This window comes from Miscanthus floridulus, chromosome 1, assembly GCF_019320115.1.
Source record: "Miscanthus floridulus cultivar M001 chromosome 1, ASM1932011v1, whole genome shotgun sequence".
Taxonomy (NCBI): domain Eukaryota; kingdom Viridiplantae; phylum Streptophyta; class Magnoliopsida; order Poales; family Poaceae; genus Miscanthus; species Miscanthus floridulus.
This window is the reverse complement of record NC_089580.1, coordinates 53,609,654-53,633,512: the sequence shown is the minus strand read 5'-3', so window position 1 is coordinate 53,633,512 and position 23,859 is coordinate 53,609,654. Positions and strand designations below refer to the sequence as shown.

Below are 23,859 nucleotides of genomic sequence, written 5' to 3'. Positions count from 1 at the left end.
ATGACTCTCCTCCTCATCGGAGAAGACCATGTCATCCAAGTCCGTAGGATCATCCGATGTGAGTTCTGACTCGATGTCGCTCCTACGTTCCCCAGCCCTCACGTGCCGGGCGACCTCCTTCTTCCTCTCCTGCTTCCACTGAACCTCCCTGGTTCTCTTCTTCTTTCGGGTGTCTGTCGCCTCCTTTTGGGCAGCCTGCCGGGCCCTACCTTTGGTCCCTTAGGAAGGTGCGGCTGGGACTTGTACCTTTCAAGCCCCTACAGAACGGATGGCCTAGGTTCAAGAAACAACAAAAGCAGAGGAAGAAACATGAACAGAATAAGGGATCATACCAGGTTGGTTACGACCGAGGCATTGAACGGTATGGGTTTCCCCACAACCGTATCCTTGGACCTCAACTGCAGCACCCGACTAAGGCAACTCCAGACCTCGTCGTCTAGCAGGTCCTCCGGCGACACATGGTCTGGGTTCGACCGGCCACCGTACATCCACATCGGCCGTATCCTCTCCGCCAACGGCGCAATCTGGCGGCGGAAGAGGGTGTGGAACACCAGCACCCCGTCAAGGCCGCTCCTTATGAGCTTTTGGAGCTCCTCCTCGATTACCTCCACCTTGTGCCTCTCCATGCGGGCGCAACCCCATGACCAACTTTTTTGCTTCACCGGCCGCCCACCGGTGAACGCCAGAAATGGCGCCTCTGCCGGATTCTAAATGTAAAACCACTCCCCATGCCACCCCCGGTTGGAGTCACATGGGGTGTACATGGGATACGAGCCTCCTGTGCTTGGCTTCCTCTATAGGGCGAACCCCCCCACCGGTGTGGTCTTGGCCGAATTCCCTATCGTCATAGCTCTCCCAGAGAAGAAAAGCCAGAAGGATCCACATGCGGCTCCATCCCAAGGAAAGCCTCGTAGATGGTGATGAAACCAGCGATGTGCAGCACCCTCGTTGGATTGCGGTGCTATAGCTCCAGACCCCACTCGTTGAGGAGCCCACGCAGGAACCAGTGCGTGGGGTATCCTAATCCGCGCTCATGAAAGGTAAGGAAAGAAACCATCTCATCGGGATGAGGTTGCGGGAACTCCTCCCTCCTAGGGACCCTCCAGTGCACCACCTCCTACGGCGACAGAAACCCCTTCATGATGAAAGCCTCTATCACCGACGTCCTCATGGTGGACGACCTCCAGTCTGACATTTTGGTGAGTTCCTCTCTTCTCCCTTGTTTTCTCCCCTAGAAACCTCCGTGGCTCTCAGGAATGCTCATGGCAAAAAAGGAAGAGAGAAGGCGGTGGTAGATGAAGAACAAGCAAAAGAACAGAACGAAAACCCTCTCCCTTCTCCTACTTAAGGAAAAGGGAACAACGGTTAGGGAAGGATGCGCCGATCGGGGAAGCCGGAACGATAGAGTGAGAATTTCTCTCTTTTCCATTTAATGCAGATAAGACGTGCCCTGACCGATGAGATGTGCTTTGCCCAATGGAATGGCTCCTAATCAGAAGGGACGTGGCCTGGCCTTGGCCCACCACTACCGCACGATCAACCACTACCACACGATGGGCACAGGAACCAAAGCGCCACCACATGTGGGTGGCTCCCCGCTTCCCTAGGCCAGACCTAGAAGAACCCAAAGCGAAATCTTCCATCGGAAGAAACCATCCGACCCCCTGAGTCGATCGAATCACTCAGGATAGACACCGAATGATAGGTAAGGAAGCGAAGGGGTGCCCCATGTAGGCCATGCTGACTTCATCATGAACGACAAGCATGGGTCCCGGGCGAACATTTCCGACTAGAGCTCTCCGAACCCCATCACTTAGGTCGTCAAGGTTCCGGTCGGACATTTCCGACCAAAGCTTTCTAAAACCCCATCACTCAGGCCATCAAGGTGGGCATGTGTTCATTAATACAAAAACTGTTCACACAAGGGCTCACCCACGATTGACAAGCGTAGGTCCCGGTCGAACTTTTTCGACTGAAGCTCTCCGAACCTCGTCACTTAAGCCAACAAGGTGAGCAGTACTGAACCCCTCTATTTCCTTATAAATCTTTTCATACATCCATACGCGCATCTCATTCCATACGGCCATGCCTTCTGGATGATTCGGGCCCTGAACCACCCAGGGGCTCAGGAACTAAGCATCGCACGTGCAGCAAAAGGCATCACAACGCTTCGTGTTGCATCATGAAGCAGCGGTTGCCTCATTCGACATGAGTAACCAATAGAGCCAGGGGAGAAAACCGTAGATGAGCATCGTGCGGCCCTCGCCCGGTCCGGCAGACCAGGTCATCTCAACCTTCTCATTCGATCCTGAACCTCTTGCCAGGCCCACAGAATCTCCATCGAGGGGAGGCCGTTAGGCCACATGGGTCAGTCTCCAAAATGACCTAGGCATCTGCCGGGTTGCAGGTAAAGGAGTAGTGGAATATCATAAGAGGGCTATGCCGACCCCGTCATGAACTACGGACCTAGATTCAGCTCGATCACACTTGTTAGCGAACTCACCGAGCTAGTCTTCGAGCCCGAGCGATCGGGACAAGTGACGAAACTTAGCCCCTCCAGTTGTGAGGAACTGGATGGGGTAACGCACATAACTCACATCGACCCCCACGAAGGCCCGATAGGGCTCGAGGGTTCAAGACAAATGCCAAGGAAGCGACCTCAAACTCGCTAGATCCATGACTCCGACTCGCCTGATCCCATGGCACGCACCGACGCCAGGATCCACGAGCACCGCCTCGTCTGATCTTTAACTAACTAACTACGCTTCGACTGCGCTCCAAAACTCCAAGGACCACGACTCCGAACTCGCGTAACGGCTTCACTTCGACTATGCTCCAAAAATCGAGGGACCGTGACTCTGAACTCATGTGAAAACTAACTAAACTAACTACCTCGGCTGCCCAGGCTGCACCGAGGCCGGGATCCATGACTCTGACCCGCTCGGTCCCACGGCGCGCACCGACGCCAGGACCCACAGTCTCGGTCTCGTCCGACCCCTAAACTAACTATTTAGAAACCACGGTGTGCACCGATGCTAGGGTTTGTCCAAACTAACTCCCTAACCCAATCCCACGGCGCGCATTGATGCCAGGATCAGTGAGCTCTCTCATGACCAAACTAACTCCCTCATCTGATCCCATGGCATGCAGCTACGATAGGACCAGTGAGCTCTGTCTCATCTGAAACTAACTGCCTCACCCAATCCCACGGCGCGCATCAACACTAGGATCAGTGAGCTCTGTCTCGTCCAAAACCCTTGACTGACTCCCTCGCTCGATCCCATGGCGCACATCGACGCCGGGATCCACAAGCTCCCTCTCACCCAATCTCTCAAAACAAACTAAAAAACTGCCTCGGCTGCACAACGACGCCTCGGGCAACAAAATTATGTCTCAGACTAAAAACACACACACACGCCCACCAGAACAACACCCCGCAAACGGTTCTGCTCGAACCACCTGGGGGCTCAGGGGCTACACCCACGGGTGCGCTCGCGTGCACCTATCGGCAAGACAAAAATCCCCCAAACGATTCGACCTGAATCGCCCGGGGGCTCATGGGCTTCTGTCGGGTTCATAAACCCGGGGTCCCTCAGGGACCGGCTTCCGCGCCAAGGCTCGGCCCAAGAGTCTAAATACAATAGGCCGGAAGGATGGCCCAGTCACCAACTCGAAGGTCTAGACCGAAAGGAGCGGCGCCCGCTCGTCGACCCCTTGGGCCCACCACTCTGATCGAAGCACTCGCTTCGGCCTCCAGCCGCCTGCGGACGCCCTCTCTGATCCGAAGGCCTAGCCCAAAGCGCTACTTCTGACTTTGACCCTACGTCCCTCCGACCGGGGCTCGTAGGAACCCTGCTCACCGCTCTTCTCCGACCGGTGCACTCAGAGCCGACTGGAGTCATCCGACCGAGGACGCCCGTTTGGTAGGAACCAGATGACGTGCAGAGAAAGGCAAGGCAAGGCTCACAAGTCAAAACCACTGTACCAAGGACCACAGCCTGCACGGAACAGTACTCTGCAGCCACCCTGACACAAACATTATTGTAGGGGCCGCTAAAACTCCCATACGGTAAGGCCCCCGCGTGTCTCTGGACATCGATAGCTGTATGGGCACCAGGATTTACCGTACCGGGTGAACATAGCGAGACTCCTCACATGACTCTAGGCATCAAACAATATTTGTAGGTACCAACGTCCACCATCCTTGAAAAAGGCAGCACGACCTCCCGTGTGCATCTGACATTCTACAGCGACAACAACAGTGTTGTAGGCGCCTACCACTATCTTGTACCCACTGGTGTGGCCAACAAGGCTTGGTAGGCATGGGCAACAAGGCTCGGCAGCATACGTACCCTCACCCTCTCACTTGTAAAGCCACCCCCTTCATCCATAAAAGGTGGTGCGCTTCCTCCAACAAAGGGAGACCGATCCAGTAGGTCAGAGTTCCTTAGATCGATAGCTCACAACCATAGAACCACCAGGTTTGGACCTCAAGCACCCGCTTGAACACTTAGCTCATAGTGAAGTTCCTGTCACTCTAGGCCCTTCCGACCGGAGCCGACCGGACCTCCTGTACACCCCCTCTTTCTCCTTCCCGTCTGTAGCCCCACTGCAAACTTCGAGCACCTGCGCTCAGGAATAAAGTCACCGACCGACCCCAACTAGACGTAGGGCACGTTGCTCGAACCAGTATAAATCATGTGTCATTGAGTGCTAGGCCACCTCCGATCACAACGTACAACAAAACTACAAATATTCACTAGTTGGTCACTTTCTGCACCGATAAGAAGACTATATGGCATTTGCTGATTTAGTACTTCATTTAGAAGACTAGTTTTACTATGATGCCTAGATGTTGTTATTTCCCTGTTAGTAGTATTGCATGCTTGTATGAGGGACACATTTCGTGTTCAGTTTTGTTTTCAGAAAGAAACATGAGACAATTAGTTTCTTCTTTAATTGTGCATATTTGGTTAATGTCTCTGTGATTGTTTCCTTAATAATATCAGTAAAATTCATAGAAAATGCTATCTACTTGATGTGTTAGAGGTGACATCCAAATTGTTCCATGTCCGCAGGTCCAAATTGTATCCAAACTAGCATGATATTTTATCAGACAACTGCTGGAGAAAAAAATTATTAGACAACTAAACACAATGTAAGTTTGAACTCTTTACTCGCTAGTAGTTTCACACATGAATTGCTAAAGAAAATGTTTGACTAAGTATTTGCGCCTGAACACACATGAATTTAGTTCAACACATCGTTTAGGTCTGAACACACATCGTTCTAGCCATCTGGACAAACTAAAGATCAAATATAGCTTACTAAATAGACAACACATTAGTTCTAAAAAGGCCTAAAATGGCTGGTCTACTGTTTCCCTAGATGCTTGGCCCTTTGAACTCGTTTAGCGATAGATTCGCTACTAAATTCATCTACGACCGTAGGAGTATTGACAACTAATTTCGTTGGCGGTCATCCTCTTTTCCTATTTTGAGCTCATGTTCCTTTTTCAGATCCTATTCCTTTCGTTCCTTTCCCATTTTTCGTGCTGGCCTCAGGGTTTGGAGTTTTAGTCTCTATTATTTGAACATTGCTTGAATTTTCAGTCTGTTCGTGCTGGCGTTGTTCATCTGGATTGTTTGCATAGTACTCTTCCTCCTAAGAATCATCAAGAAAAATGTTAGACCCATCATATTTTGTACAGTCTGGTATAAGTTGATGCAACTGGATCATTTTTAATATGAATTAAAAGTTTCGACCGTGATAGGATTTTGTTATGATTGTTATCGTCTCGTGTTGCGATCAGAAAGGAGCAACCTCGTGCATATTCTTCGTTTAAATCCTTGCATTTGTGTCTATACAAGTGAAAATAGTACACTGTCATATAACAATTATTGAATGAGTTTGTAGATATTTGGAATTAACAAGGATTGTAAGACTCACGTCTGTGAAATGATTGGCCATTTTTTCTCTATCCCATGCCAGCATATAAAATATTATGAACCCCCCGCATGAATGACTACAACGAACATGAGAATTAGTAATTGAAGTAGAACATTAATGTAGAAAAGGGAAAAGGAGTACCCGTCTGTTTGTTGTGGTATGTTATGATAAGGAATTCGTTTCCAGACGCGCAAGTTAACCAACCATCGTTGCCCAAAGAATCAATGCATTCTTGTATGCTTTCCACCTAGTGGATGGTGAGATAGATGTTAAATTTGATCGAAGTGTAATTGTAATTGAATAGGTGGTACGTGTTACGTTATACTTACCAATGCCTTCTCTTGATTTTCATGTTGGGTTGAGGCTAAGGAGTTAAGTAGCTATACCTCTTTCTTTATAAAATTTAGCACTAGGACAGCCTAGTGGTTTTTGTTTATATGCATAAGCACAAAAAGCTGAAAACAATAATTGCAATAGAGATTACCAGAAATACAGTAAACCATCCTAATTGACAAAACTTTGACAAATAAATACGGATATTATCCTGAATGCAAATGTCAAGTAAAAGTGTCCAAACAAAATCAGTATTACATACCAAATGCCTTCAATCACATTTGTCGCCAATTAACTTCTTAAATGTCAGGCGTTGGTCACCCAGATTATCTGTAGCCAACTTCCAAGCTTGGAAAGTTGTTATGAATGATGCCTCTTCAGTCTCCACGTTGCTAAAATCAACATAGGCATTTATGACCTGCAAAGGGTGGAGTTATTATTACATAATAGGTTTTAAAAAATTATAAATGCAGTTCAAATGCTGTATTTAAAAGTTTAAACAAAATTTGTAAGAATATGACCATGATACAAATATGTTTTCAGGTACCATTTTTTATTTGTTTATGATTTACGAAACTGCTACGTCAAACTTCAGGTACCATGGATCTTACAAACCACCTCAAGGAGTGGGACGAGATGGCTACCAAACTAAAGGCGAACTTCGAGGATATGAAATTGAAGTTATAGCTTGACTGTTCCGGTGCTGACATCAGAACAAAACAAGTGCGACAACAAAATGAGCGGTACATAATTTCTCAGCGAAAACTGCTGAACGAAGGGTCAACCATTGAGCAGAATGACGTTGCTGTGAGAATGGAGGTTGCACTGGGTTGCCTGCTGAAGCAAGCATTACATGATCAGCTGCGGCCTTTGCCGAGAAGATGAAGCAGGAACGCGCTGTCTTAAATCAATCCTTATCAAAGGTCCTTGAAGAAAATGATGCCAACATAAAGAAAGAGCAAGCTAACGTTGACTCCATGATTAAGCAGGCAGGGGAACAAATGGATAAGGAGTTGGATAATGAGCGCTCAAAATTGAAGTCAATGATTCAGTCCTTGATCGAACAAGAGGAGGGCCAGTCCTTGATCCAAGAAGAGGAGGTCCGTGCCAACATGAATGTAGAGGTAACTACAATACGCTAGTATTTCATATTTTGCATTACATAGCTAGCCATTTGAACGCCTCGAATCTTTGCACTTTCAGGTACAACATGGAATCTACATACCACGGAAATACATGCATATATTATTGGACAACGAGTGTGGCCCGGTATATGAAATTTTTGTATAGTTTCCGTGTAAGAACTCCGTGCTGCCAAATTGTCCTTATTTGTCTAATCTATACGTGCAGGATGTTGTAATGCGATTTATCCTTCACTCAGTGAACGAACTTTATTCGGATCTAAAGAAGTACTACGACAGTCGAGAAGAATTAGGTCAATTTACAATTACAAAACTAGCCACTACTGTTGAGTTTGTCACGATGTTGGGGGCTTTGAAACCTTTTGGATATAGATGAGACGGACAGTTGTACTACCTCAATCCTGCTCCTGGGAGTTAGCCATCAACTGGGTTAGTATAGATTGACGGACAAGAAGAGGTAAATGAATTGGTGCTTGCTCATGAAAAAGAGGGGACTAAAATTTGTCATTTGTACCTAGTGAAAGGATGTAACGACGATTTGCACGACGTGAGTATTTGTTCCTCTCCACAAAAAAAACTACTTCATAAAACTATATATGTATAACATGAAATGAACTTAATGCAGGACATGTCGGACATGGAAACAGACTACAATGAGGAAGAAGAACAAGGCTACTATGATGAAGAAAAACAAGGTGACAGTCCCATGCCATGAAGAAACGTGCTGTCCATACTCCGAGGAAGAAGAACAAGGCAACAGTTCCTCTGTGCTTCGTCTTTTTAGGTTGCATTGTGTTTTGGTTCGAAGCTAGACTCAGTGTGTTACATCTTTTTTTAAAGTTAGGTTGGAAGTTTGATTATATATTAATTTAAGATGCATGTGTTAGAACTCTGTGTGTGTTACAATCTTGAGGAAGCTAATGAGCCGTGCAATGCTACAGCTTGCTGCTATTCTGTCATGGTTATGTGTTGCTCTGTAGCTGGAAGAATGACGATGAGTGACATTCAAACTACGGTGAATCCAAAGGAGATAGTGCAAAATCGTTTGATGATGATGACGATTAACATCAATCTGATCTGTGAATTGTGTGGGTTGCGAGTGATATGAGATCTGTATACATGTCATTGACCATTGCCTTGATGTAAAACGGGAAAGAACAGTTCACTCTGTGCACACCACGCAGCCTTCTTTACACGGTATTTCTGTGTTGTTTTCAGCTTCTGGAGAGGCTTGCAATGACATTATGGCATACTCCCTAATATTGTCCTGCTGCTGTTATACATGCTGTGTAAGGAGAAAGCTTCGCCAAAAGATGGACATTGCGGTAAATATTTCAGAATGTGTTACTAGTTGATATTAAGTACCGGTGGAACTATGTTCTTCAGAACTTCAGATGGATACCATGAGCATCAATTTCCTGCTGCAGCTTGTAAATCGTTGAGAAAAATGCATTATATAGAAGATGACTACATGTCTACATGAAGTACACAACTTAGGTCCACCATCTTCAAAGAAATTCCCATAATAATAAGGCTATCAATTGGTGTCCACAATTCAATTATATAGCGGCGAAAACTTCCTACAAATTTTGGGCTGTCTGGTTGGGTTCCAAAATTTGCTCCCAACCAAAATTTGCCAAGCCAAAATCAGAGCATACTAGAAACTAGAATTTTTGGCTATCAATTGGTTTAGTACCAAAAAACTGCTACAACAATTTTTATGGCCAAAACCATGGTAAGTTTCTTAAACTTTTTAAAGCTCACAAGAGGGAAAAGGATATGGCTATCATATTTTGGCAATAAAAATATGCCTTGATTTTTTGCCCTCATTTTGGTCAGCCCTAATTTTGGCTTGCCATGGTTTTTGCTAAGCAGGTTTTTGAACCCGAACCCAACCAAACAAGCTCTTCATTTAGTCAGTCTCTGTCAGTCCTAGGTTACACACCAACAGAGAGGCACATACACATTGGGTACTCAAATTGCAGAAACACTTTTTGAGAGTAATGAACCAAGTGCACCCCCAATGTCAGAGCCAGATCTAAAAACTGATGGCAAAGCACAAACATCAACAATGCTATAGAATTTTAATAAATACTCATTAATGTAAGATAAACTTGTGTAGGCTCATTAGTTGCAACAAGAAGCAATGCCACCACACTAAACCACGCAAGCAAGCTCTAGTTCACCATAGGATACACAAAGACATCACACAGTAATACTTGCTACACCACATCTCAGTTTATACTAGATATAATTGATTATGTAGTTTCCATTCCATTTCATCTTCTACTGGGAGGGGATAGGCCGCATCTCTGGTGCTGGGGCAACGTCAGCCATGGGGTATGAGAACACCCGGGCGAGCCGCTCAGTGGGCACAAGCGGGAGATAGGTGGCCACGGTGTTCCCACGCTTGGCACCGTCACGCACCGCTGAATTGTACCTGGCTAAGAGCTGCGCGGCCGTGGGGAGGACAGCCCTGGTGACTGAAGGCACCAGCGGGAGGCGGTTCAGGGCCACCCAAGCCTCAGCTGCACGGCGCTCTGCCACGGGCTCATAACGGGTGTAGAGCTCCTGGGCCTTTGGCTCCGCATGGGCAATGGCTGACTTGGTGAGGCCAGTAGCCGTGCCCACCAGGCCGGCCTGACGGACCTCCTTTGCAGCTGAGCGGGCAAGGGTTGGGGCTTCCTTGACCACTAGAGGGACACGACGGTCAATCTCCACAACAGACTCGCCAACCTGCAAGTGGGGGACAGAACATGCAAATCATGAATCCATTAGTGACACACAAATCGGATGTCAAAACAGTGTAAGAAATTGACAAACACAGTGACTTCAATATGCAATGTGTATTAGTACAATATAAGGGGTAATGACTATTGAAACGTCCACACTTGCAAGAAGTGCATGAAAATCCTGGGCACAAGTGACAACTTTACATAGGTAGGCAAATTCAAGGCGCTGATGAATGTCCCTGAAACATCAGCTAAAAGTGGACCGCGCTGATTAATTAGCTACATCAACAAACTTGTCTAGAGGTTATGTGTGTTAGTAGTGTTTACACCAATTTAGTATAGTTCCTAATAAAACTGACCAGAAAAGAGTGTTTGTTATCTACAAGCAATAAGCCTCAAATCTTGGCTAAACAAATTTTGTTTGGTTCATCAATCATGCTTGATGCTTCTGCCTTGCAAAATCCCAATTTCCTACTCTAGTTGTCAAATTAATCGTACCATGATACCAATGTCTTGAGACTTACAGTTTATGTAACATCAAGAACATGTTTCTAGCAACAAGTCAATTAATATCATCTAGAATAACCTATCCAAACCCTTAACCACAAGGCCCAATTGACAAGATTTCAACTAAAAAATGATACCAATGCCTTAGCAATTAAACCTTTTGAGACCGACAGTATACGTGACAACAAGAACATATTTCTAGTAACAGGTCAATTGATAGCATGTCAATTTGCAAAGATGATGGAAAATCATAAGTTATTCACCAGCGTACCTATAAACAATAGGCAATAACAAACTCATCATTGGCAAATCATATATCAAGCACATCTTTAGGGAGCTTTAATTCCTACAAATGAAGAGGACAAACATCAGTCATAACTACACATGCCTCGCAGATGGCCTGTTTTCAACTTAGATGAACTACCTCTTTTCTCATGGAGCATGTTCGCCGATTGTGACCCTTATCCTTACACAGGCTACATTTGACCTTAGATTTCTTTGTATTTGAAATTGACTTCAAATTTTTCTTCAGGGCCCCTCTTCCAGGCACATGCAAGGGATCTAGCACATTACTTAACGCTATAGAATCAACATCCGGGTCTTGTGGTAGCACCGAACCATACCTCTTGCCTCTGTTATCTCCTTCATTTGGTAGGTTCATAGCAGCTTCATCCTGCAGAACGTGTTTTAGCCACTCATATGATTCAAGTGAACAAGATGCTGCGAAGGCTGCAGCGTGACTGATATTGCGTAGCTCACGGTACCTCTGTAGGCTTTTGGAATAGTCATACATGGTGCTCTTCCTTTTTGGAGGAAATGCACTCTTCGCCCCCATTGTCCATCTTTTCAAAACACAACAGTCTGGAAGCTTGTCTTCATCCAGATCGCCCAATACAAAGAAGATGTGTGAGCAGGGGTTACAATTGATTGTAACTTACCACAAGAACAAGAAATTCCCTTCAGATTGCCTTCATCACAAAATTGACATTTGACATAGTACATCATGTCTCCTTTATCCTTCCTGCCAACAATATACTCACTCATATTATCGCCATCTAGAATGTCAATCGAAAAACACTTCTTGGCTGCCTTTATGCTGAACTGCACTGTGGTGAAAACTATTGGAGTGAACGATTTCATGGCTTCTATCTCAATAATTGAAGCATCTGGTTCTATGCATGCCTCAGATTGCAATGCATCAGTGTCCAACTTTGCCTCATTTGTGCGCAGCCCTAAAAGGTAGTGCTCCACGTGCTTTACCATGTCAAGCAGTGTCATTTTACGATCTAGACGCATATGAAGCCTAGAGTTTAGGCTCTCACTCCGCTGGTTGCTCCTCAGTCCTAAGTAGTGCTTACCAGCATGATACGAAGCACACTAGATTTCCTTCATATCATACATTTGATACAACCATGACTCCTTATTTGTAACCTTATGCTTGTCCAAAAATTCCTGCCATTTTCTCTCGGTCTCTTCTATGGACCAACAATCATAAATGAAACTCCTAAATTCATCCTTGACAACATCATCCTTAAGATTACGCACAATGTTCTGCTCAATATGCCATATGCAGAGCCTATGTGATGAATTCGGCCACACCAGCCTGATTGCTCTCTGCACAACAAGGTCTTCATCAGTGACCACGGAGACCGGATGCTTCTGAATCAAGGCCTCGAAAAATGTACTCAGCAACCACACATATGACTCAATATTCTCATGAGAAATAATTCCACATCCAAAAATAATTGTGCTTCGATGGTGATTCACCCCAACAAAAGGAACAAGGGGTAGGTTGTACCAATTAGTTTTGTAGGTGCTATCAAATACAATGACATCACCAAATGCTTCATAATCAAGCAGATATTGACTATCACACCAGAATAGTCCCTTCAGGTGTCCTTCCCATCAACCATGTACTTGAAAAAGAAATTAGGATCTCTGCGCTGAAGTTCCGTCAGGTAACTGATGACTGTTTGAGGATCACCGGTAGCAATTGTCTCCGCCTTATAGCGTGACAGAAATTATACAAGTCCCTTGTTGTACACCCAACCTTATCATATCTACCATACTGCATTTCTAAAATATCCATTATCTTGTGTTTGCGGATCCCAGAACTCTCCATCTCCACAATCTCAGCTTTCTGCTCATCGCTAATTTTTCTATGTGAACGTAGTAGACAAGTAAGCTCTGCTGGCGCCATCGGATGGTTGTGTTCATCGATGAAATCCTTCACATACCACTGCCCTGTGATCTGATCTTGTGCAATCATAAATTTAGCAAGGCATCCAACACGGGTAATATTCCGCGGCTTCCGCTTCTTAATCGCCCTCTTCAGCTGCTTCTCTTCACGGAAACCTTGACGACTGCAAACGAACTTCCAAAGAGTCATCTCATTGTGGCCATTGTCCCACTCACAATAGCTTCTCCTCACACTAAATCCTTTCTCAAAACCATAGTTGTTATAGAACTGAAATCCTTCTTCTTCATTAGCAAACATCTTCCTAACAATTTCATTATACTCCAGCAAAGACTCAAGATCCGGCATTTCCTCCTGTATCCATCAACAACATTAAACAAATTAAAATTCCACGGAACAAATTAGACCCTCCTAGCTCTAGCAGTGTGAACTGAAATGTATCTACCTCTAAAAATGGTAAATTTCCACGAACAGAACAATCAACCTGCTTTGGAATTACTGGAATTTTCATTAGGTACCTACACGATTGACAGAAAGTTGCTAATCTGTCACATTCTAGGTTGATTTCTGCTAATCCATACAAGGTACACCTAACAAGCAGTTTTGGCAGCTAGCATTTTCCAGATTGGCATTGTCACATTCTAGGTTGTTCGGTAGTTCATTCTTGCAGCGGCTGCAGCTGCTCTTTCTCTCACAGACTCACTGTGCTCACAGCCAACAACTGCTGCTTTTACAAGCAGCCGTCCAACCCAACAAGATAGAAATTTATTAGTATCCTGGCTTCTACCCTAAAGCAAAACACAACTGAATAAGCAATAGTACTGATTTCGTTTATTTTAGTAGCACAGAAATACAGAAGGTTGATAACATCCCTAATGTAGGAGTTATGTGAGAGCGTACTCTTCAATAATTTATTACAAACACTAGATAACATGGATGAAAGATAACAGGAAAGATATTAAGGATCTTGCTTAATGTGCCAACTTTGACTAGCCATCTATTTTTGTCATTTTTGTAACTGACCATGCTTTTGGTAAAGATGTGTGAAAGTTAGCATCATATCGCTATGCAGTAACACCTAAAGGTACAAGAAATTCCATTACAAAGCTAAAGGTACCAGCCCAGACCATCAAAACCGTGTGAGATCATCTCGGGGATCGCTAAAAAAAGCATACATTCTAATGCGCTAGCTAGGCGAGCATCAAGTCTACATTGACAAAATATTGTTATATTAAGTGCCTGGATCATACACCGGAAATAGTGAAAAATAATTATGTGGTCCATTCTTAATATTTTTTAGATGTGTTACAATTAGGGAACTGCACAAATGCATTGCTGCGTTCCTGAGTTGAATATATGAGATAAATCAAATGCAAAACAACTGCATAGGAGGGGAACCTTGGCCTTCTGCGATTGGAGCTCGATTGGATCTAGTGGCGAGCGATGTTGACGGAGGGCACGGGACCACCGGCGGGGGCTAAGCACGTCTCCTTGGAAGCTGCGACGACAGTGCGGGCGGGGGCACGGGGTCCCCTACGCGCTAGGCGTGGGCAAAGCGTCCCCAAGGGCCGCACACACCAGGCGGGGGGGGGGGGGAGGGGGGAAGGGAGGAGCGACAGGCTCGGTGCAAGCGACGAGTGGGGGCGAGGGCAGGCCACCGGCGGCGGCGCCGCATGATGGCGAGGGTGAGGCGGCGGCAAGATGTGTCCTTCCGCTTGTGGGTTAGGGCGCCGTGCGATGGCGAGGGCCGGCCGTCGGCGGCAGCGCCGCGCGATGGCGAGGGCGAGGCGGTGCCGGCTAGGGCTAGTGCGAGGGAGAGGCGGCGGCGGCCCATGTCGCGTCCTTCCGCTGTGGGTTCAGGGGCGATGGGTTGCCGGGGAGGGGGGAGGGGGGAGGTGTGCATGGGCTGCTGGGTTGCGGGGGAGGGGGAGACGCAATTACAATACTAACCTTCCACTCTTAAAATTAATTAGAGCTAATAACTTGCTTAGGAACCAAGAGGAACCATGAAGTACCCCCAACCACTGTAAAAGAGCTCTTGGGATAATAGTAGTTAGCTCACATTATGTCTTTGGAAAATTGTCACGTTGAAATATATTGATCTTTCATACAGGCACGTTGCGAGCTCTTATATTACAACCGCATATCAACATGAAAGGAAAAGAATCGTTGTAGTCAAATATATATACTCCATGTGCGACCTAGATCTCATATGTTATTCCAACTTTTAGTAGTTGGCCTCTTGGAATGGATAGCATCTTCTCTCCATTCCTTGAGTTTTTCCTTAGGAAGCTATAGACGTAGTTCACAATTATCTTCTTTAACAAGTTTGAATGAGGCTTGGCTACTACTTCACTCTCCCCAATTATATAAACAACACCTTTGTCCACCTCGCGTTGGATGATCTTTTGATCCTCCTCAATCTTCAACATCTCCTCCAGGTTCATTTTCCCTGTCTGTTATCAGAAAAGAGAATATAAGATTAGCACACAAACAAATGAGGAAATAAAATTTTGAAGAATAAGGTTGTTAATTTCTAAAAAAAACAAAACACATGCTGTATGAATCTATCACCTGGAAATGTGCCAATCTACTGCTCATGGAGACTGGATGCATTGTGAGCTCCGAGAAGGATTGGGCCGGTGTAAGCATCTCCTCAGCATAGATTGCATGTCCTGAGGGCTTCCTCTCCCAAGAAAAGCTGTCCACCCGAGCACTATGGAAGACAATCTTCAATGGTTCATCACCACCAACTCCATAGAGGTTTAAGTCCCTGACATAGTACTGGAGGTACTCAACTAGAATTTTAACAAAATCACCGGCCGTTTCGAGCGTGTCACGGTACCCATATCTTGCCACACAACGGAACACCATGAAATCCTTGGGCTCCACTTGGCGGAAGAGGAAGCGCTCCGTGACATCGACATGGGGTACTGGCAAATTCTTCACCGTGATGAAGACAATCACCGAGTGGATGCTAGGGATCTTCTCGATGAGGTGAGGGAAAATAGGTGGTATGCCTTGCACCAGTTCAGTGTAGAAAAGCCCTAGGCCTGGAACTCTCTTTAGGTCACTGCGCTCGAGCAGATCTTTTGCCTCGTCTCGTGACACAGTGTGCTCAAGCTCGTACTTGTACCGCTTGACATGCACGTAGTGCCACACAATCATGATGAACATGAGAACAGCCGACATGGCCACTGGCACATACGGTCCATGGGTGAACTTATACAGGACTGCAGCTGTGTAGATGGACTCTGTGGACATGAAGACAGCGAAGAATATGGCTATCCACCAGATGTTTACCTTCCACACGAGGAGCATCACTATTGTCATCAATGAGAGTTGTGATCACCATGACAAGGACCACACAGATTTCTGTTTGTACAGGTAGAAACATATATAGTAAGTGATGTGTATGTGTATAAAATGAAGCCATTTCTGTGTGCTGAAAATGTTTAGACTTTTGCTTCAAAAAAAAATGTTTAGACTTGTTACCATGTGCTTTGGCTATGAAACCAGTTGTCCTGAAGCTTATGGTTACAACACAAGCTGCAATGCAGAGGAAGATATTCACTTCAGGGCTGTACAGCTGGCCTGAATAACGCCTTGATGTATGCAGTATCTTAACCCTTGGGAAACAGTTGAGTGCCTGTAAATGAGACATGGTTGCAAAGGCACACGAGACCATAGCCTGGCTTCCAATGACTGATGTGATGAGAGCTAGGACAAAAGTTGGCCAAAACAAAGATGCTGCATCACACAAGACAATATCCATTACATATTCCTTTTTTGGTTGGCCGAATAATCAAGAAACTAATAGCAGAAGCTACTATTTGTAGTCACATACTTGGAATCGATTCGAAGAAAACGTTAGGTATGATCTCAGGCCTGTCCATGTGTTTCCTCAGGTACGCCGCTTGCCCAATATATGCGAGCAACACTGAAGGCAATAAGCCGAAGGTGAAGCTTAGCTGGAAGACAAAAACAAGGTTCCTTAAATGGGTATGGTAGAACTTGCATAAGTTTAAGTACTGATCCATTAATTTTCATAGTAGTGATATAGTAAGAGAATTAATGTACACTGCATGCAAAGAAATATATATAATCCCATCCCCACCAGGAGCATCACACAAGGTCATTTTTATTCTTTTTACTTTAAGAAATGATCAGAACAGCTGTTTCTACTTTTTTATTTACAGTATCTAAATAATCATGTGTACCTGTATAGATCTGATGCTGAAGTATCCCAGATCAGCAAAAAGAGCTTCAGTGCCTGTCAAAGAAGCACAGCAAACCTTTATAAACAAATGTAGCTAGCATGAACAAAACTACAACAAGACATCATAAATGTATACATACCTGTGAAACAAAGAAGAATTTCACCCAATGAGACCCATCCTTTCTTTTTGTTCCTTCGGAAATAGTCAATGATATATTTGGCGTTGAAAGCCTTCAATGTGCTAATGTCGTACTTGACCGTGTTATAGATCCCGATGCCGGAGATGAGGAGAAGCCACACAAAAACCACCGGTGCAAATGTGTAACCAATTTTGTCGGTCCCAAAGCGCTGGACCGAAAAGAAAACCACCAAAATGGCCACTGTGATCCATACCATTGCATCTGTGTTTGTACAAGTAACCATATGTGTCAAACATTAATTAATTAATAACTCTGCATGATGCTGGATATTTTTGGCCTTAATTTTCTGAATATACTATAAGAATTTTTCTTAAGGAAAAACAGAACACGTTATCATGTGGACTAGTTTGATTGACCTATTCAATTAGTCAACTTTCAAGTTAAGTAGTTAGTATCTTGCGGTGCAGTACTATCCGTGAGTTTTCCTTGCAAAGTGTTGACACCCAAAATTGTCCAAAGTGCACAATGGACTCCGCTACAGAGTATATATCTGTATTTAGAGAGGGGTGACTAATATTTGCCGCAATTAATGACACAATGTCTTGTCTCCTGATTTTCCTTCGCATCTCTTCCAAATACTCCATATAATACTAACATCACTAGACTATATTATATATGCGAGCAAAATATATGCATTCTACAATTATACGTACATAATACGTGGCTTTCAGCATTACTATACCTGTAGTCAGATGAGGTGCTCTCAACTTGAGTCCGTTGACAGCCGCAAGTACTGAACCATTAAAACATGCAAAGAGTGATCATGTCAGGCCCATCCAAACGCGCCAGGCGAACAATATTTCACATGAACACAGAGTGATCATGCATGTCATGCATACATGCATGCATCTATCTATTTATGTATGAGCTATGGTACGTACGTACGTACGTACCTGATATCGGAGGGGTTAGCATAGGAGTCGCTGATGGCCAGCGCCGTGGCAAGGATGGTGAGGAAGAAGAGTGAGATCTTTGCTGCCTTGCTCGTCTCCAGCAGGTTCTTCATCCACTGGGCTCTCCGAAGCGTCGCCGATGGCATGCCGCGGTGCTTGTACCTTGACACGAGCTCATCTTCTGCCTGCTGGTTTGGGATGAGGCACACCTTGGCGTACCGCGAGATCAGCGAGTAGAGCGCAAACGTGCCACCTGATGGATCGACAGATCAATCAAACGTGTCAATGTCGGCAGTAGTTATTACCACCACAAAGCTATGCAAGTTTTTCTCCTCTGCAGCTAGCTGGCTATTGAACACGTCTAGCTTGATGGTGATACTGCAACTAATGCAGGCTCGATCGAGCGATGACTTGATCAAAGCTGGTGGATCTAATGTCAAAGCCCGTTTGCACTTGCGCGTACGTACCGTCACCGTCATCGTTGGCGTAGAGCGCGATGAAGACAATCTTGATCATGGTGAAGAGGATGAAGCTGTAGATGATGATGGACAACACGCCGAGGACGTCGTCCTCGTGGTGGACGCCCTCCTTGAAGGTGTTGGCGTACACATAGAGCGGCGACGTGCCGAGGTCGGCGTACAGGATGCCGACGCACTGGAACGCCAGCCGTAGCGTCCGAACCCAGCTCTCCTGTACACGCGTAGTCAGTGTACCCATGCAATCATCAGATTATACGTACGTAGGCCGGCAGAACAAGTTGCTGCTCTTATTAATTCCAGGATCTAGCTAGTACGCGATGGAGTATATATGTACCAGCTAAATTGTGTGGTGGTGAAGCAGTGAGCAGCGCGGCAAGCTGATCTGCCATGCTGAAATGCATGGTGCGTACCTGTCCGTGGTGGCCGGCGTGCGCTGGCATGGTGGCGTCGCGGTAGAGCGAGTCCTGGCGCTTCACGTCAAACGGCGGCAGCTCCAGCTCCAGGTCGCGGCCGCTGCTGTAGCTGTAGGGGACGATCTCCATGCTACCACCACCCCGGCCGCCGCCGGCGGCAGCAGCATGCTGATGTGCCATCTTCTTCCCGGCCGCCGGTGTCGTCTTAGCTTCCTCTGCTGCGAAAGAAGAGCCTCCTCCTCCTCCTCCCTCGAAATTATAGGCTGGCGGCAGCCGGCTCGATCGATCACCACCTCACGCTGCGGCTGTGCAGCAGTGCGTGTACAGCATTTGGCTGTTTGCTTCTTCAATATTCCCAGCTGCTCATGTCACTAGCTATGAGGTGCCTTTTATAACCATCCATCCAACCGACCTATCTAGCCATCGTCTAGCATGTGGAGCTCCTGCTCCCAGTTTTCAACGTCGTCGCAGCTTGGGAACTGTTAATAACTATAGAAAAAAAGAGACCTTTTAACCAACCACTTACTTATATAATTGCTGCTGCTGCTACTACCAGTAGTTACGTGCCTTGACAGCCTTGGTAACTACGAGACTGTATATATCTTGCTAGTACGTGCGTACTACCACAAGCACTGTTCGCCTAAACGGTTGTTTAGTCATGTTTAAACACCGTGTAAACGCTACACGGTGGTGCACCAGTTTCCGTTTAATCACCCGTTTATCCCGTTTACGTTTTGCCCGAATAATGGCTAAACGGTAGGTGACCGACTATTTACCGTTTAGCGTTTAGGAAAACACTGACCACTAGTAGAGAAATGATCTTTCATCCGCTTCGATTTTGAGCTTTAGTCTCGATATTTTTTTGTGTCCGGGAGTAAAGGAAGAATTAGTCCCGGTTGGAGCTACCAACAGGGACTAAAGGCCCCTGTCCTGGCATGCTTTCGCAGCTGGCCACCTTTAGTTCCGGTTGGTGTTACCAACCCGGACTAAAGGTCCTTCGACCTTTAGTCCCGGTTGGTAATACCAATCCGGACTAAAGGGTGGCCTTTTAGTCCCGGTTGGTGTCACCAACCCGGATTAAAGGTCTCCCACCTGGGACTAAAGATACCCCACAGGTCAATTCAAAAGGAGAGTGTCCAGGACCCTGTTACATGTGGTGTACAGCTGAATTTGTAAGGAGTTTATGTGCGAGGAAAGAGGTCCTGTGTTCGAATCTCACATATCGCAAGAGAGGTCTCTCTACGACCCGGGACTAAAGGTCAGGACCTTTAGTCCCGAATTCGTAGTCCCGGTTAGGAAACCGGAACTAAAGCCAGTTTCCAACCTGAGACTACAACCCATTTCTCTACTAGTGTACTAATCTTCATCTGTCCTAGCTGGTTCCATTTCCATGAGAGGTTACTTAGTCTGTCTGCTGAGCCTTGCAGTGGTCGTCAACCTTGACTCGATCCACGCTGATCAATCTAAAACGGGTACGCGGAAGTCGCGGCTGCGCTGCCAATGACGGCGCCTGAGGCGACGTACGTGGCGTGTCTACGTCTCTACGATGGGGGCGGACTGACCGAGTGATACAAAATGGAAGGGTCGTCGTGTCTGTGATCCTCTCGGCCCATTCCAAGCAAGCAATTATATACATACATATATATATCCATCGTTGTCAATACAGCTCTGATCTGACGTTTCATATATACAGCAGGTTCGTTTGTTGGTTTCAGTCCAGGACTTATCAGTCAGTCAATAGTATTTTTCTCTCACAACAAACCAGCACCAGCCGAGCTTATCAGCCCAAAAACTAACTAGCGAACATGTTGATACACTACGACGCATGATCAGAGTTCAACAAACTGTAAAAAAAAGTATAATAATCTAGTGTTTTGGGAGATACTACTAGTATCTTTGGGCCCCGTACCTGGACTTTTGGCTAATATAATACCACTTGTATTGGCTGCTACATGCATGCATGCGTACGCAATGTCTGTCGACCAAGATTAATTCAATCTGTATGTCACCACGATTTCAGATCGATAAGACGTGTTGGATCTCAACTGTATTGTATTCCATCCTTCTAGCCATATATATACGCGATCATGGTTACGTTCAACAAACTGCAAGTAATCTAGTGTTTTGGGAGATGTTATCTGTGGTTGCCGTACGTGAACTTCCGGCTACTTGGCTGCATGCTTGCATGCGTATGCTATATATTACTATGTGCACGTTCTGTTAACCAAGATTTGTGTCAGATAAAAGGTGGTTTTTTTATAACCGTCAGATGAAAATTAAATAACGGAATCCTTGTCTACCAAGCATCATATAGTTTTTTTAAACCACACAAACACAGAAAAGTGTGAGAGAGATCCTTTTATATAAGCTAGATATATGCCCATGCATTGCAATAGGGTCATAATTTTTTTTGAATTGAACTTCAGTGATTGGACGCGGACGACTAGTTCTCCCGGGACTTCCTATCGAACGAAGACACGTGGATCTGGTCTTCGTATCGGAACCAGATAGGATGCGGATGTGTGAGCGCTGAGTGGAGTGTGATTCGTATCAGACATGACATGTAAGCAGGGATCAAGATTTGGTATCACTGAGTAGATGATGACTTTGGAGCTGTTTTGTGCTAAGCAGGGTAAAATGAAACATCTCCACCCGAAGAACCCCTAAAAATGTGCCCTCCGAAGGGATGGTGGATAGATGAAGCTAAAAAGGCTAGCTTCTCCTAGCTCCATCTCGCACCATGGGCCCTAGCATGCGTTGGTGTTATAGATTTGTTGCTTCTGGTAGGGACCCAGGCATGACACGGGGAGGGCATGGCCAAAGGGCTAGAGCATGGGCATGACTGCCAAGGCGCTCGCGCGAGCCGCCGGGCGTGGGCGCAGGGGCAGTGAGGGTGTGGCCGCTGGGCTTGCACGAACCAGTCGTGGAAGAAGAAGATCGGGGAAGAAGATCGTGAATTGAAGGACTGAGTGGATAAAGAAGAAAAAATAGAGAGGAGGAAAAAGATAAGGCCATTAAGATGTTCTTTTCAATTTTTCTATCATAAGAATTTGTTATGTCAAAGATTCATGAAAACAGCTTTAGCTCTACTAGTAGAGCAGCTTATAGAGCTGAAGCATAAAAACAATTTAATAACTAATGAAGTAGAGCTGCACCAAACAGGGCCATAATCTTTATGGGTTAGATAGCACGTGATCCCTGCCTCTCCAGCCAAACCGGGGCCATAAACTTTCGGGCCAGAGCTCTGACGATTGCATTGCTTTCTACAGCTTAGATGCAATTTTCTAGACGTGCAATTTTCTTTGCAGGTAATACTGTTAGATAGATTAGATGCCGAGCTTTTTCAAAACGTGGCCTCCTGTTCCTGAAAGTGACGACAAATATATAGCTTATATTGTCAAATGATTCGTTAAACGAGGGGAAACGCAGCACACACAAGGACAAAGCGCAGCAAACAAGCCATGGCATCCTACCCGTCAATTAATTTACAGAAAATGATGTGTCCTGCGGCAAAAGTTTCAAGGAAATTTTCAGAACCCAGAACGGTTCTTCCGGCAGTTACGACCTGGTCTAGTCACTTCTTGCACCAAATGAACACCACATATTAGTATTTTTCTTTGCTGAACTTTCTCCGTGACCGAGTAAGGTTGTGATTGCAATGTTTTTGTTTTGTGTGTCCATGAGAAATGGTGTGTATATATGCTTAACAAACTTCATGTGTTCATATATAATGATATACACACCTTAATTAGGAATAAGGTTCTGATTAAAATGTTTTTTTTTGTGTGTCCATGAGAAATGGTGTGTATATATTCTTAACAAATTTCATATGTGTTCATATATAATGATACCACACCTTAGGAAGACACGCATTTAAAAATCTAACAGATTCTCTAGAAATACTCAGTTGGAAATTCAAAATGTGACTATACATACGTCCGTATGAATCATTCTGGAAGTATGTCCATGCATTCAAATGCAGAGAAGTTAGCGGGAATATTAGTCTACATTTCTCTGTCGTCACGACTACCATTCAATGACGAAGTATTCCTAAAATGTGAAAATCATGAAAAAAGCTTAGTGGATGATGAAGTATATGCTTTGCAAATTTGATGCGTCTAATTCATTTGCTAGGCGTGCATTGTATGCATCGCATGGGTGATGAGTCATCCAAGCAACTGGTCAACACCCCGTATGTGGACTTGTGGAAGCCATCACTAGATAGTCAGTACTGCTTTGTATTTGTTTTAGCATATATTCATGGCTACAATTAGCCTGAGCCAGGAGAGCAGTATATATGCAGGAAGTACAGGCAGCAGCCAGTCTTTGTAACCAAAAACATTTGTGCCAATCAGAAGATATAACTGATGAGGCGATTTAAGTGAAAAATCAGGAGTAATCACTCAGGAAACTTGATATGTAAAATGTCCTTAATTATCAAATTGATATTTAAAAGCAATTGATGCGTCAATCCCCTAAGACTTGTTCAAGAATCTGAGTTGCCATGTTGATAACTAAATGCTATATGTGGTTCACATCCAACAGGAAGTCTCCGCTTTTGAAAAGTAGGTAGGACTTCCTTCAGGGACAAAAGTTCAATATATAGAACAGTCTGATGTTTTCTTTGAAATATGAGAGTTGACTCGCAGAGTCAATGTGAATACGGACGTTTGGATCGGCATGCGCTTCAGCATACCATAATGGGCTAGTTCTCTAGGTGCCTAGTAGGGCAAAGAAAGGAAATTCTTCCAAGTCGTTGTATCTTTCCAGTTGAGCATAATCCAGTGCTATATAT

At 45.2% G+C, this 23,859-nt stretch overlaps 3 pseudogenes; 1 reads left to right on the top strand and 2 right to left on the bottom strand.

Annotated features, from left to right (window-relative positions):
• Positions 1 to 6,882: 6,882 nt before the first annotated feature.
• Positions 6,883 to 8,139, top strand: LOC136456909 (uncharacterized; annotated as a pseudogene).
• Positions 8,140 to 9,710: 1,571 nt separating this feature from the next.
• LOC136456902 (protein FAR1-RELATED SEQUENCE 5-like) lies at positions 9,711 to 13,266 on the bottom strand (annotated as a pseudogene).
• A 1,643-nt stretch (positions 13,267 to 14,909) lies between these two features.
• Positions 14,910 to 19,416, bottom strand: LOC136483935 (probable potassium transporter 16; annotated as a pseudogene).
• Between the last annotated feature and the right edge of the window lie 4,443 nt (positions 19,417 to 23,859).